The sequence below is a fragment of the Rhodnius prolixus genome, unplaced genomic scaffold (assembly GCF_049639745.1).
Source record: "Rhodnius prolixus isolate KJV_2025 unplaced genomic scaffold, Rpr scaffold_29, whole genome shotgun sequence".
In the NCBI taxonomy this organism is placed as follows: Eukaryota; Metazoa; Arthropoda; class Insecta; order Hemiptera; family Reduviidae; genus Rhodnius; species Rhodnius prolixus.
This window is the reverse complement of record NW_027411628.1, coordinates 56,397-69,332: the sequence shown is the minus strand read 5'-3', so window position 1 is coordinate 69,332 and position 12,936 is coordinate 56,397.

The following is a 12,936-nucleotide window of genomic DNA, read 5'->3' as shown; positions in this document are numbered from 1 at the left end:
GTAAAAATATATATAGGATTTTTAATTCTCTTAATTGTTTAATAAACATTTGTCACCTAATACCGTGCCTGGTATTTATGTAAAAATAGATGTAGGATTTGTTAATTGTTTTAATTGTTTAATAAACATTTGTCATTATTTAAAAAGGTATTTCGAGTTTGGTGGTGTCCCCCACCCTTGTCACATCCTTTAGACATTTATTTAAATTCAAAATTTTAACGTTTTATTTTACACATTGTCCCCCCCCCCTCATTTGACTTCTTTTCTATTTCTATCTATTTTTATATAAACTGTAGTAGGGGCATTTTAAAAATATGTGATCGAGAGATTCTTCGCTTGCTCTGCATAACTTACAGGTTTCAGATAGTTCAACGCTATAACTTATCTTTTTTGTATAAATGGTACATTTTTTAGCAGAACTAATCCTGAGTTGGCTGTACACCCTGACGGCTTCCAAACAAATATTATAGAACAAGTAATAGTTTTTATATTTTGCTTGCAGGATATCCTTATACAGTGTACTATACGAGGAAGAATGTGCTCTCTCTAGGTCATTTGAAATAGATTTCTGCCTTCTCAAAAAATTCTGCCCGCTGGCTCTCCCACAGCCAGTCGTAGCCTAAAGTTATAAAATAGCTTTTTATCTGTGACACCCAGTTATATTTAATGACATTACTAGAAGAGCTATCCATAATTAATAATTTATTGTAACAAATTTTAGGCAACCTATTGTTGGGAATATCTAACAATTTTATCAGCCAATTCAAAGCTCTTTTTAAGACAATGTATTCTAATTTAACCTGACCAATTTCAAAAAGTATTGAAGCTCAGCTGAGAGATGGAGGTATAATAGCGTAGTGGGGGCATAAACAAGCTTCATTTCATCACGGCCTCTGTTAAGAAACAGATTGTAAACGAGTTGCATAGACCATCAAGAAGAGTGTTTAAGAGAAGAGCAGTCCTTCTGAAGGGCTTAGATGACCTGTGGCAAGCTGACCTGGTGGAACTAATACCCTATTCTAGATTCAATAAAGGTCACAAATATCTGTTGACCGTGATTGATTGTTTCTCCAAATATGCATGGGCGATCCCTCTGAAGAATAAGACAGCCCTGGAAGTGAGTCAAGCATTCGAGAAAGTATTAGCCGATCGGAAGCCAAACAATTTGCAAACGGATAATGGAAAAGAGTTTTACATCAAGATATTTGGCAAGCTGATGAACGTGAACGGTATAAATCACTATTCTACCTACAGTATCTTAAAAGTTTCGATAGTGGAGAGATTCAATCGTACTCTGAAAGCGGCAATGTGGAAAAAATTTAGTCTCCAAGGATCGTACGACTGGTTAACCGACATTAAATCGCTATTGAACAAATATAATAACACTAAACACAGAACGATTAAAGTGGCACCGGCTTCAGTACGGGGAAAAGAAATAGAAGAACAGCTATTACGTGAAGTATATGGGAAGAAAACTTTGAAAAACGAAAGCATTCCCAAGTTCAAAGCTGGTGATCATGTACGCATATCCAAATATAAAGCGCAATTTGCTAAAGGCTATTGCCCTTCGTGGTCTACAGAAATATTTAAAGTTGCTGAAGTGAAAAATACCATACCGTTCACATATCATCTGAAAGAATATAAGGGGCAAATGATTGCTGGAGGTTTCTATCAAGAGGAACTGCAGCTGGCTAAACATCCCGACAGTTACCTAGTGGAGAAGGTTATTAAACGGAAAGGTGATAGAATTTTGGTGAAATGGTTGGGCTTAGATAATTCACACAAAAGTTGGGAGAATGTTAAAAATATTCATATATAAAGCCAGAAACAACTAACAATGATTCAGTTTATCATGAGACATGCTAAAGATAAGAAGAAAAAGAAGAGAATCATCCCCACTTCTAGACGGATGGGTGGCAAATCTTCAAAATTGAGTGTAATAGCCAAAGGAATGCTGGATACGCTACCTCGCCTACGGCTAAGTAATTTTGATCTAATTAAGTTGGCAAAATCAAATAAAATTCCTCATTTCAGAGGAGTATTCATGATTGATGAATTTCCAAAGAAACCATGGAAAAATGAACGAGCCATTTTTAATTTGGATAGCAGTGTTGGCAGTGGTACTCACTGGGTTTGTTACAAGAAGAGAGGTGAATATGTTCAATTCTTCGATAGCAGTGGTGCCAATCGCCCTGCTGAATTTGTCCGTTATGTAAAGGGAAATCGAATTTCATGGAACCGGAAGCAGTATCAGAAAGTTGGCACTAACAACTGCGGTCAGCTTTGTCTACTTTTCCTGCTGGATGTTTATAAAAAAGAGTCTCACAACTGAAGTTGGTCATTTGATCACTAGACTGAGATGGGTTTAGACTTTAGAAGAGGCGATAAAAGGACAGTTGCGGAGAAAAAGAGCATCATTCCAGTGAGAACAGTGGCCGAGCGAACATCGCTGACCAACAGCAGTATTCGATTTCTTCAGGCTGCAGGTTACTACGTTCTATCATCATCATGGAAGTGTTAGATTTGGAAGGGAAATGTCAGTTTGACAATTCTATCGAGTGCATAGAATTGCATTCCCATCACCCATATGCTTCTTCAAAACTACTACCAGGCGACGAAATACGCATTAGTGTACAACATCAAAATCTATATACGCTACCTAGTCAAAGTTTGCTTTACTTGGAAGGCAAGTTTTTAAAGGAAGACGGCTCTGCAGTTCCTGTTTTATCCAAATTGACCAATAATGCTTTTGCATTTCTATTTGATGAAATAAGATACGAACTAAGTGGAGTTGAAATAGATCTAGTAAAAAACCCAGGAATAGCTTGTACACTTAAAGGGCTGGTTTCGCTTAAGGCAGGCTGTCAGTATATTACAAACTGGGGCTGGTGCTATCCTCAAAGCGATGCTCTCAACATCACTTCAGCAGGAGGATGTTTTAATTTATGCATTCCGCTATCATCGCTGCTGGGATTTTGTGAAGATTATCAGAAGATTGTGATTAATGTTAAACAAGAATTGATACTTGTTAGAAGCAGACAAGATGGAAAGGCCTATAAATTCATCAGGCTGAATGAAGAACAAGCGGTGGAGAGGTGTAAAATTGAAATGGTGAAGCTTTGCTGGATGCTGCCCTATGTAACAGTCAATGAACATCAGAGATTAGCTCTTATGCGTCATCTTAAATCTGCTAAGGTATTTGCTCTAAGTTTTAGAAGTTGGGAACTCTATGATTACCCTCAGAGGCACTCAGAGGCAAATCTGGACAGTAAAGACAACTAGTCAAATGGAAAAGCCCCGATATATCATTCTAGCTTTTCAGACCGGACGTGCTAATAATGTGGAAAGTAACGCTAGTCACTTTGACCACCGTTCAATTTCAAATGTAAAACTTTATCTTAATTGTAAAGCTTTCCCTTACGGCGATTTGAATGTAGATTTTTCGTCTAACCGTTTTGCCATTCTATATCATATGTTTGCTTCCTTTCAAATGTCATATTATGGAGAACAAATGTATCCTCTAAGTTCTTTACAAAATTTTAAAGAGAAAACACCCTTAATTGTAATAGATTGTTCTAAACAGTGTGAATCTATTAAATGTGGTCCGGTAGATGTTAGATTGGAATTTGAATCAAAAGAAATGTTCCCTCCAAATACCACTGCATATTGACTTTTTTATACACGACAGGGTGGTAGAATATAATCCTTTGACAGGTATTGTACGTCGTATGGTATAAGAAGGCTTGAAGAGCTAATTCAGTGTTCAGAATGGCTCAGACAGGCCTACTGATAACTGACTTCCAGTGTTTTGTAGACAGTGTAGGAGGATATATTGTTAAAGAGCTTTCTCTATTAGACTATAATTTTCATTCAGTTAGACACTGGATATTCAAGCCACCTGTCCAACATAAACAATGTGAAAAAAGTAGAAGAACCAATTATTGGTTAGAAAATTATTATCATAAAATTAAATGGAATGATGGGGATATTGAATATGAAATGATTAGAGATATTTTCAAGTTTATTGTTTATATTTATTTATTTATTTTATTTAATGTTTTATAGTACACTGTACTTTAAACAAAGAGTTGGCCCGATTAACATTTATTAATATATAATAATTTTAATAAAACAAAAGTTCTTGCTAAGTTATACAAACAAAAGAAATTAAAAATAATATCAATAATGAAAAGATATCCATCAAAGGTAACCAACAGAATAGAGCTTTGAATAAACTTAAATATTAAACTGAACTTCAGACATAAATACATAATTTAAACTTTAAAAAATAATAATAATAATAATAATAATAATAAAATAAAATAAAATAATGCATCGTAAAACTAAAAGAATTTAATATTTAAAAAATTTAAAAATATTTATAAGTAATAATTAAACTACCAATCATTTAAAATAAAACTTCTGCATCTTATTGCCTGGGATACAAAATTAAATATTTGATCAATTTTATTGATTGAAGTAATTGTTAATAACTTATGGCAGTAATCATGAAAAGATCTTTCAGTATGATTACTTCCTGGGAGAATGGTTCTAAAAGAATTCAATGTTGGACATTCAAACAAAAAATGTATTAAAGAGTCGGGCTTCAACATATTGCAAATTAAACAAATATTGTTGCTATCGAATTCAAATTTACAGTTGTTAAAATATAAAATAAATTTTGCTAAACTGGCCAACCGTAACTGAATTATTATTTTTATTTTTTTAATGCTGCAGTTAAATAATTTAGATAATTCTCCCCTAATCCTAGAGTGTTTAGATTTCTATACACACAATTATATTTAGAATTAAATACTGATTCAATATCTATACTTAAATAGTTATTGGTTAATCTGGAGATTATATTTTTTAATTCGATTTTAAGATAAATTGGATCTCTAGATAAAGACTTTCTGGGTAGCCAATAGATTGTAACTCGTGTTTTAACTGAGAAACCAAGTTATAGGTAAGATTGCCGCCTTTGGAATCAATTTTGTAAAGTAAGGTAAGGAGAATTAGGGGTAGTCTATGGGAAGGCATATTCAGAATTTTTATTAACAACTTTAGCATAGCTTTAATAATATTTACTTTTAGAGGTTTAACCCCGCACTCTAGACGGACAAAATAGTTAGGACTGGTTCTTGGCAGGTTATAAATCCATTTCAAAAACTGAAGTTGAACTGGTTCGATATCATTAGCTATAAGCCCAAATTTCTGATGAATACAGCAATGCAGCTGATTTCTTACAACTCCGGAAGCCATTCTACCTTTGGCAACAAAACATTTTGAGGCTTGAAAGAACTTTCCACTTGAGGCAAAGGGTACACCTAAATATTTTATGTTACCTACTACATCTATGGGTTTATTATTGAACTTTATCTCGATAAATTTTTTCGGACGTAAATTTTTTGAAAAATACATAACTTTAGTTTTGGATGTATTAATGGACAATTGGTTGAGAGAACAATACTCTTCAAGCAATATTAATTTTTCTTTGACGTCAAAAATAGAGTTTGCAAAAATTACCAAATCATCTGCGTAGCAGAGTAAAAGAATATTGTTTTCATTGTCTAATTTAACAGTGGACGCTCCTTTGGACTTGAAAAATTCAGTTAGATCTGAGAGGAATATATTAAAAAGTAAAGGAGACAATGGTTTTCCTTGAAGGACTCCGGAAGTTACTTTAATATCATCTGTGTGCCCGAGATACGTGGATACTCTAAGTTTGGCCTTGTCATACAGACTTTTGATTATATTAACTATTTTGGACCCTAAACCAATTTTCATTAGTTTGTTGTACAACAAGTTATGATTTATTGTATCGAAAGCTCGATTGAAATCGATAAATATACCAAACAATGGTTCGTTACGGGAAATTTTTATGCCGATTAAAGAAGAAAGAATGAAAAGATTATCTTGACATCCCCTTTTTTCCCTGAATCCATTTTGTTCCTCAGGGATTATTTGCTTATCATTAACCCAGTTAGAAAGTCTGTTTAACAGAATTGTCGAGAAGAGTTTAGGTAGTGTATTGAGAAGAGCTATGCCCCGATAATTTTCAGGGTTCTGGATGTCACCCTTTTTATGGAGCATTTTTAAATTAATTAGTGACCAGTCTATAGGAGTATTTTCAGACTGTAAAATGGTATTGAACATATTAACAATATAGTGATGCCAGTTCGGAGGAAGGTTACAGTTAATACTCGTACGGGATAGAATCCCTACCTGGTGATTTTTGTTTTTTGCATTTGACTAAAACTAATTGCAATTCTTCTGTAGTAATAGGGAACTTCTAGATCATTATTTGAATTCACTAAACTGAAATCAGGCAAAGAGGGGATGAGTTTAGGCTTATAAAAGCTTTTAAGATAGTCATACCAAGTCGATAAAGAGATTTGGGGTTGGACATTTACCTTAAAGGATATCTCGCGAAATTCGGCCCAGAATTCTTTTGCATTTTGAGTGTTAGCAATTTTATTAATCAGATATTTCATATCTGGAGTAAGTTTACAACACTTTTTTTGGCCAGCCAACAGTCACTGTCAAACCAAGCGTTTTTCTTAGGTCGCGAGCTTGAGTATGAAATAGGTTTAACCATTTTCAAGACTTCGGCAGTTTGGGTAATAGCTATTCTTAGATTTAAATACAATTCATTTGGATCACTATTAGAAAAATAAATTTGATTAGATTGTTCCATTATTTTAAAAAAGGATTCTTTAATTTGATTATTCCACGTATATTTAATCTGGACAGGAAGAATTTCGTCAGAGTGGGCTCCATTCTGAGTAGCTTGAGGGGTGTTTAAGTTCAGAACACAGGCGAAATAATCGTGTGCGGGAAACAAAGATGTAATCTTAAAATTATTATAAAACGGCAAGACATTTGAATTAGTCCACACATGATCAACAACACTAGCACCCTGTGGGCCCAGGAAAGTAAATTGGGCTGGGTAATCATCAACACTACGACCGTTAAGAATAAACATTCCAATATCTTCCATCAATTCAGCCAGCAATTTCCCTCGTTTATTTATAGTCAAGTCTAACGATTTTCTTTGGGGGTATAAGGAGGTATTTTCAAAAATTTTGTCACCAATTTCATTTAGCTCTCCTAAACGCGAATTAAAATCTCCTCCCAGAAGAAGTGGATCATTTTCGTATTTAATCTGAATATCATTTAATACTTCATGTATAGTTGCAGAATAACCATTAAACAATTTATTGGGTTTCCAGTATATTAAGCCAGTAATTAAAAAAATATTACTAATTTGTAATCTAATAAAAAGTAGACATTGGTCCTTGTATATAATTTCAGACGAAATCTGGCTAGTTTTATTAACTAATATCATGAGACCACCACTAGGGCGACCCATCGTTTTTTCTTTTAACGCGCTACTTAAAAAAACTTCAAAATTATTTAGATATTTGGGCAACAGAATATTGTCAACTAATGACCATGTTTCTGAGAAACATAAAACATCATAGTTTACAAGGTTAGATTGAATATGAACATCAACATCAAAAATAGATCTTAATCCACTTAAGTTCTGAAATACAAATTTTATGGAATTACTGATATTTGGAAAATTACTAGATTTATTACCAAGATTTACGTGTTCATTTCCTTTCGATTTATGCTGAGGGCTGCCCGGCTGATGAGGGACGAAAAAAGCTGTCAATTTTGGTGGACCCAGCAGAAATCAATTTCAGTTTTCTCTTTTTGCTTGAAGTTCTTGAGATGTCAGAAACATCTGTGTCGTGCCCATCTTGATCAGACATATCCGGAATATCCGGCGTATTGGTGCGAAGATCAGTAGATGGAAAATCAATTTGCATGAATATATTATTCAAATCATCTTCATTACATATAGTAATGGGTTGAGAATCAGGAGAAACTTTTATAAATAACTGGTTGTTCTTGAACCAAACAAACTGTATGTAATTATTATTTTTCATAATTCGAGCCTTTTTATATAATGCAGCGTAAGTAGGTGACATAAATTCTGATATGTAAATTTTAGAATCTGGCGTGCAGCTGATAAAAGTAGAAGTAGGCAAAAAGTACTTTTTATCTTTAATAAGTTTTAGAAATTCTGTTTTGTCTTTATTTTTCAAAAATTTGATTACTATCGGTGGTGTGCTATGGGGGTTCTTCAATCTCAATCTGTAACACTCAAAAAGATCGTTCGAGCAATTGAAACTAATGTGGTCGCACATTTGCTTAAAAATAGTATTTAAATTCTCATTTTCCCTCACAGGAAAGTTGACGATCTTTACAGCGTTGTACTGAGTAATTTGCTTCAAAGAGTTCACTTCTTTTTTTAAAGAAATATTCTCTCTTGTTTAAAAGAGTATTTTCTTTTATGAGCTTGAGAATTTATTTTTTAGTTTTCACTAAGTCTTTTTCAACTGATTGAAGAGCTTGTTTTAAATTCTTTTCACACAAATCGACTTTCGCAATGATCTGTTTATTTTCTTCTTTAATTCTAGCCGTGTCCTCTTTCACTTCTTTAATTAACTTTATATCTTGCGACATAGCTTCCATACGAGCAAATAATAGATTCATAACATTGGCATCCCCACCACCATTCCTCGACTGACTATCCCCACCTGTACTAACTTTTGTTTTGGGCGGATCCATGTTATCAGTAATGTTCAAACTAGTGAAAAAAATAAGTTTTATGCACAAAATTCAATAAAATCAGCACTTTATCGAAATCAGATTAAAATAAGTTTGCACAAAAATGAAAGAAAAAATCAAATTAGTGCACTGATCACAATTAAAGACGTTTTTTAGACACCAAAAAAGAGAGAAAAAAAAAACAAAAAACAACTTATTCACTTGAAGAGCAAGTTCAATACGTCTGCACACTGCAACGGCTCAAGGCCAACTCCTTTCAAGTTTATTGATTGTAACTATAAATTTGTTTTTGTTAAGGGTAGTGATAAGAAAAAATTTCTTTTGCAAAATCTGTACAGTTGCCATCAAATGCTGGCTCAACAATAAGCTAGGTTAGAATGAGGCGGAAATATTTTTGCCTTGAAGTATGAATGTGGTCACTGGCGAATGCATTGAGTTGCACACAAACCATGAATGGATTTGTATAGATTCTGTGCAATGTTTGAATTTGATTGGTGCAAGGCAGCTAAAATTCCAACAAACATTGAAATAAAGTGCTTCGATAGCAAACATTTCTCTTCTTATTTCTTTCATATTAATGTAATTAGAAATTAAATATTTTATTTGTATTGGAAGTTTTTTATATCTGTCTGTAAATATACGAATCTTTTTTTTAAAGTTTTGTTTCAATAAATGTATTAAGTCAAATAATTCTTTTTTTTTTTTTTTTTTAAGAATTCCTTCTATTATTACTATAAAATTATTAAAAACAATAAAATTTAAAAAAAAATAAAATAAATTAAAAAAAAAAACTAAGCAGCAGTTTGCGCACGTTGAGAATAGTACATGAGAATGGTAAGAGTCATCATTATTATTATTTTTTTCATTTGCCTGATCAAACAGTCAATTTAGGTCTACAAACATTCAATGTTTTATTATTATTTATAAAGCAATAAAAAGCTAATAAGGACAAAGTTCAGTTTCAATTTTTTTCTAAGAAACATATATGAAGTTAACGGACAGGTTGAGTCCTGTTTCAAAGGTGGCAGGTATGGAATCACCTTAGAGAGAGAGAGAGAGCGTGAGGGTAAGGGAAGCTCGCAATTCTATTGGCTAACTAAGGTGACGTCATTGAGTGGGGGGGACATCCGTAATGGTAAATTAGTGAGGCTTGTAAGATAATTCTCCATTCGCTACCCACACTCCGAACGTTAACTATACACACAGCAAAGGAAGTAATACTACAAAAAAAAAAAAACATTATTTTGATAATGATGTTATATAACTTTCATATAATATTCTTATTTTAGATGTCTAAGTTGGCCAGCTTTTTGAATGATGTGAATATAAGGTCAGCGGGCATTGGCAAACTATCAGATCTGAGAACCGGATACTCATACGAAGTCAAACAATTCGAAAGAATCAACACTAAATTTGGAGATGCCATCGTTGCCCATTTACATTATATTGGCCCGACAATGGACTACCCAACGAGGATCTTCCTTCCACGCAGATTTGCAGCAGTGATCACCGATGAAATGGTGGAAGATTACCAACAATCAAAGAAAAAACTGTTAATAATGTACAAAGGCTTTAATAATGGAAGATATGACATAGAATTTAAATAAAATTTATACTGTAAAATAAATTACTTTAAAATTTAATTATTTAACTTGTATGGTTCCTTTAAATAATATGTTTTAATTAATTTTGATTCGTTCTTATTTTCCTTTTATATATATATATATATATATATATATATATATATATATATATATATACTTTAACAAAAACTTACCAGTTTAAAAAGTTAAGTATAATGGTTGATTAAACGCCAAAAGGTACCCAAATCAGCAGGTAACCAACATTTCATTAATACTTCATTTATATCATTAACCTAATTTTACTGTATTAACTTTTTATTATTTTTTAGAATTTATTAGATGTCGCAGACCCTTATGCTGGCCATTTTCATATACAAAATATTTTTTATGCAGCGAGGAGACTCGCTTCATTTAATTTAGATTACACAATCTGACACAATAAGTCTCTTGTGGCTGCGGTGCCGTGTCCCGTCCCATCTACTATTCTAATTTAGATTGAGTTTAAAAGGAGTTATCAAACAATTAATGCACAGTTTGTTAATGATACGCTAATTGAAAAAAATTATGACACTGCGCCATTCAAAATACTTTTAAAAAATGCATTCACCAATTATTTTTTTTCTTGACGTTAGATTTATTTATTAATTAATTAATTGCTTCAGTAAGAAGCTAAAAAATCATTGATTTAAGTTCATCTTTTGATTAAATTGGTTGGATGCACTTTGTCAAGTATGCTTCGATAAAAAAAATAGATAATTAATACTTAACATGGTGTATTAATAATATGTAAATTTACATTAAATACAGAAATTTACCTATCTTTATCTAGCAGTATAACTATACACAATAAAATATAATTGTAGATATTTTTAAATTAATTTATCCCTAGATGGATTACTCTGAATGTTATATACATATATATAAAATTAAATAGAAAAAGATATTTATATTTTTCAGATGGCATTTATTATTATTAAAGTGCTTTACTAATTATTTGATAACAAAACGTCTTTGACAAGTACTCAATTAAAGAATACATTAAAGTAAAGTTTGAAAAAGGAATGATAATACAAGTATTGTTTATTTGTAATTAACTGCATAATTTGTGCTGTAAGACGAATTGAAGATTCAATTTACTTTATCTCCGTGATTCAGATATCAGCAGTAATGGACCACCTCTAACTTTCCCTTTTCCATATTTGACTGTGAGAGTGTGATGATTATTCAGAATAAAACGCCTAAAAAGAAAAATCACAATATTAATTTAGATTATGGTTAAAATAAAGTGCCTTTTTTACTAATTATGGCGATATTACTCACATTTTATTATTATATCAAAAAAATTATTATGAATGAATTGGCCAGCATAAGGGTCTGCGACATCTAATAAATTCTAAAAAATATTAATAAAAAGTTAATACAGTAAAATTAGGTTAATGATATCAATGAAGTATTAATGAAATATTGGTTACCTGCTGATTTGTGTACCTTTTGGCGTTTAATCAACCCTTATACTTAACTTTTTAAACTGGTAAGTTTTTGTTAAAGAGATTTTTGTACCTTTTGGATAGATTTATTTATAGTTTTATAGAGGGTTGCAAACAATATTTACACAGCATAAACATTTATGAATATATCCTCCTTCTCCTGGCTCTGCGTCTAGTTCGCCTTTACATCCTGAAACATAAGTAACTCCAACGGACCCCTCATCCTTTTTCACCTGGGCTTGGGACCGGCTTGGCGGACTTAGTCCGTCAGTTAGTTTAGTCACATATAAAAAATAAATAAAACTACATAAAACCCTTATACAACTGTCCTACCGGACAGTTTTAAAAAATAATTATTTCTAAACAAATCTTTCACAGTGTGGACAATTTGTTTTATTTATTTATTTATTTATTTATTTATTTATTTATTGTTATAGTGGTCTTGTTTGCACATTAACCATTACTTTATATGAGGGCTGGAAAAAACCAACATATTGGCATGAACAATTACAGTTGGCTTCCAGCGCCTCAATTTACCAATATGTTGGTGGAAAAAAACCAGCCCTATCTTTTCCAATATTCAATTTGAGGAATAGCGCAGCCTCTTTCCCTTCTTTCTTCGTCATGCCAGCCACTCTTCTACTACATTCTGCGTCGTGGCTTCCATGAGATAAGGATATCTTGAGCGCTGCGTACTGACATTCCTTCCTAGAACAACACAATGGTCTCTGAATGTGACTTCGTTATTTGATGTGAGCTTAGAGTGGTGTAATTAGTAGTGTAGTTATGATAGTACTTGTTTGAGTAATTAAGAACTAAAATCGCAACTATGGAGTTTAGCTGCATCCTATATTTTTATTTTATTCTCTCTAATGAATTTGTAAATAATTCGTAGCGCATCAGGATTCATTATAGCTAAAATACTTTTAGCGCTACAGGGAAATCGTACATGTGTTGCCAATTCCTTTAGGAACTTGTCTCTATTTTTATTATATCTGCTGCATCTGAAGAGGAGGTGATCGATGTCCCCATCCTCCCCGCTATCGCAATCACATTTGGGACTATCTAATAACTTAATTTTATGCAGATGCGGATTTGTGAGATTATGGTTGAACCTCAGTCGCATTATTGTTGTGTAAAATTGCCTTTCCCCCTCCAGTACTTCTACAAACCATGGCTTGTTGGGAATCCTAGGCTGTAAATCAGCGTAATATTTACCCTTAATT